Source organism: Rhamphochromis sp. 'chilingali', assembly GCF_963969265.1.
Source record: "Rhamphochromis sp. 'chilingali' genome assembly, chromosome: 15".
Classification (NCBI taxonomy): Eukaryota; Metazoa; Chordata; class Actinopteri; order Cichliformes; family Cichlidae; genus Rhamphochromis; species Rhamphochromis sp. 'chilingali'.
This window is the reverse complement of record NC_137942.1, coordinates 24,694,280-24,698,191: the sequence shown is the minus strand read 5'-3', so window position 1 is coordinate 24,698,191 and position 3,912 is coordinate 24,694,280. Positions and strand designations below refer to the sequence as shown.

Below are 3,912 nucleotides of genomic sequence, written 5' to 3'. Positions count from 1 at the left end.
TGTATGTGCAGCTTTGAATTTTTTAATAATATATATTTTGTTAATATTTTGGCTATGGTGTCTTGTTATGAAATGTAAAAGAGTAAAAGTGTTTTTAGCAGGTGCTTCAAAGCTAAGTTTGACTGGGAAACTCAAAGCTCAATTGGCTGTATCAACAGAAATTCACTGCAGCCTATGTAATATTTCATGCGTCATAATTTATTCTACTCTATCTTGCAAATACATATTTGTGTGGCAATGTCATGCACAACACACATAACTATTAGATCCTTAAGATCAAACCCGTGTCATTGTTTTGGTCCACTGCAGTGCAGTAGTCAAAAAAAAGAATAAGTGAAGTGTCCACAGATAGCCAGGATAGAGCCCAGAGTGTTAATGTTTAAAATGTATAAAAATATTATTGATTACAATTCTTTACTGTTAATATCAACAATAAGCTTTTTATTTTGAAATTACAAGTTTAAAAAAATGCTGTTACATTTACATTTAATGCTGTTTCACTGTAATCATTTATTATAAGTATGGACACAGAATCAAGTGAACAACATTTTGAAATAAGTTTAATTGGAATTTTGTACTATGCAAAAACAACAACAACAACAACAACAACAACAACAACAACATATTAAACAAACACAGCCAGTGCCTTCATTTGTCCATTACATGTCAAACATAGCACTGACCCTTAGCCCCTGATCATCAGCACATGCTTTCAAAAAGAGCTCCATGTCCTTTGCAAACTGAAAAACAAAGAGGAACAAGTCCCTTGCTCCAGTGTCTTCTTCCTCTGACATGTCTCTTAAGACCCTCTGCTGGTCCCCTTGATTTAAGGACAGATATTTGGGCATTGTTACATGTGCCTTATTTTGGACAGCCCACTGCACAGCAGGACGCAGATCTTCAACAACTGCTGGCTCCTGTGTCAGGCAAATGGGGATGAAAACATAGTTATTTCTCTGTTGCAGAACAGTTTTTTAACAGTTATTCAAATGTCACTAACCATGTAATTACACTACTGTTTAAAGTGAATACTGACCTGACTGACTTCCTGGAACTTGCGCTTTTTCAGTCTGAAAATGGGCACGTGTTGTCCTTCAAGCACAGCTTTGGCTTCCTCTCTCCAGTGTGCAAATAGCTTGCCAGAGCTACGAAGAGTAAGGCCACAGTGAGGGCATGTCATTTTCATGGACTTTCCATCAGCTGCAGTTTTATTGAACACAGAGGGTAGAGCTTATGAATGTTCTAACAAAGACTCAGAAAATGGTTCAGATACCGAAGACAAAACCTTGGGGGGGGGAGACGGGTCTCCTCGAAGAGTTCAGCGGGGAGCAGTCCTGATAATGGTGGCTGACTTGGCATTGAAGAATGCTGACAAGACAATAAATGCCTTGCCATATCCCCACGCCGTATGATTGTAATCTTACAGACAGGGCAGTGAAAGTGTCCTGTTGTCCTACAAGGCTGCCTGCACCGGCATATCATTTTATCTGTAAGAGAAAAAAACAAACAAACAAACAGATGTAATTTAAATGTAGTTGTATAGAATGCAATCAATTTGTCTAACAATCAGATTGTACATGTTAACAAAAACATCCAAGCCAACCTCAATAATGAAAGCAAAATGGTATGGATCACAAAAGTTATGTCAAGAAAAGTGGTGAAAAGTAAATAAAAATATATTTTATAAAAACACTATTTTTGTTGCAGATGAATGCACTGAACTGTACAATATCAACAGCAACTTTTAAGTCAACAAAGATACTGCAGAAGTGCTTAAAAAAGTGCATATTTATAACTATAAAGTATATTTAATATAAACATACCTTTTAAAGGCAAAGCATTTTTTATATGCACACTTAGATGCTCCTCAATCTTTGCCCTGACAGTAGGGCTGAAAGTGGGGCACAGAGGGCAGTGAAAGAGTCCTCTGCAACACGTGTTGCATTCCTGCAATTCTGGCTTTAAGCCTGAATTCCAGATTGATGTGTGCATCTAAAACACAGAGAGAAACAGATAAACACCATATACACATTTAAGTTAAGGTTTTAGCAGAAATAACAATTTACACTTGGCATGTAATAGATTTGGGAAGAAAATTCTTGAAAAAAAACCCCCAAATATTTTAAAAGACACTTTAATCTGTGAGATATGTTTCTATTGACATATAACAGTCAATTGAACAGAGGCTAACTAAAATCTGGGCAATAAAAAAGCTGTACAGAAAAGAATGACGAATAGAAGTATTGATAAATATATAAATCTGTTTGTGACGAAATTTGCAGTGTTGACGCTAACCAAAGGTGTCACAAGTACACACGTTCCTTACTACAGTTTAGATACCTCTGTTTAGAAAGCACTGGCTCGACTTTTTAGTCAAGTCGAAGTAAGAAGTACAGGGTCTAAAATATAATTTATGTACAAAATTTTGAAGTAATCTTGCGTCCAAAGCACGCGTGCTGATTTACAAATGTACGGATTACAAAGTACAGATACGCGTGCTAAAATGTGAGAAGTAGAAGTATAAAGAAGTATACAGTAGGCACAAAAAAGTACAGCAGTAAAGTAAAGATACCAGAAAATTCTACTTAAGTATAGTATTGAAGTATTCGTTATTTTGCATCTCTGACGCCAACAATAAATCATACTCTAATGCAAAATGTGGTTTTTGCTTCTTCTCGCCCACAGAAGCCGTTAATCCAGCTCTCTTACTAAAACCAGGCCCAGGAAAAAGCATATCTGTGTGTTTCTCTGCCATGGAGCACGATGAAAAAACATTAAAATAAGGAGGAATGTTGTTGTAACGCAAAAAAAGTGGCAACATGATCATTGTAAGAAAACTAGACGATTCCTAGAATTATGAAATCACTAACGGCAAATTTATATAAGAAAGACTTAACTAACCTTTGCGATCAACTTGCAAGACTTCCACGGTATCCATGCGTGTTTACGGCTACTGTGGAGGTCACGTGCTTCCGGCTACTGTGGAGGTCACGTGCTTCCGGCTACTGTGGAGCTCCACAGTGGCTGCAGCCAGACCCTTCTCACTAAAACTAAACAAAGGAAAGAAGGATGGAAGGACGAATCACATGCATTGTCACTAAGGAAAGAAGGATGGAAGGAAGGATCACATGCATTGTCACAAAGGAAAGAAGGATAGAAGGAAGGATCACAAACTTTGTCACAAAGGAAAGAAGGATGGAAGGAAGGATCACATGCATTGTCACAAAGGAAAGAAGGATGGAAGGAAGGATCACAAGCTTTGTCACAAAGGAAAGAAGAATGGAAGGAAGGATCACAAGCTTTGTCACAAAGGAAAGAAGGATGGAAGGAAGGATCACATGCATTGTCACAAAGGAAAGAAGGATGGAAGGAAGGATGACATGCATTGTCACAAAGGAAAGAAGGATCGAAGGAAGGATCACAAGCTTTGTCACAAAGGAAAGAAGGATGGAAGGAAGGATGACATGCATTGTCACAAAGGAAAGAAGGATGGAAGGAAGGATGACCAGCATTGTCACAAAGGAAAGAAGGATGGAAGGAAGGATCACAAGCTTTGTCACAAAGGAAAGAGGATGGAAGGAAGGAAAGATCACAAGCTTTGTCACAAGTGCAATACTTTAATTTTCTGCTGCTCATTCCTGTGCAATATCCCATCTGCCCTCCCGTCATATTTCTTTTCAAGATTTTCTTATTTAATCACTAATGTACATATATTTATATTTATAGATACATATATATTCAGTCACCTTTTCTCTTTTACCATGTCTCTCTAATATTTTGCTCCTTACTATTTTTCTATTTTCTTTATTGTTTTATTTTATTTTAATATATTTTCTCCTAATGTGCATGCCGCTGAGTGACTGCTGCTCGTCAAACACATTTAATTGCAATGTTGACCCTGTGCTAACTTGC

General features: G+C 37.3%; 1 long non-coding RNA gene across 2 annotated transcripts; it reads right to left on the bottom strand.

Annotated features, from left to right (window-relative positions):
* Positions 1–617: 617 nt before the first annotated feature.
* Positions 618–3,041, bottom strand: LOC308411482. Of its 2 annotated transcripts, XR_013974388.1 has the most exons (5): positions 2,902–3,041; positions 1,824–1,992; positions 1,274–1,487; positions 1,037–1,145; positions 618–917 (listed from the first exon to the last, which is right to left on the bottom strand). It is a non-coding gene; the product is annotated as an uncharacterized lncRNA (long non-coding RNA). The 2 variants fall into 2 exon arrangements; XR_013974387.1 differs by having other exon boundaries at positions 1,037–1,487.
* Between the last annotated feature and the right edge of the window lie 871 nt (positions 3,042–3,912).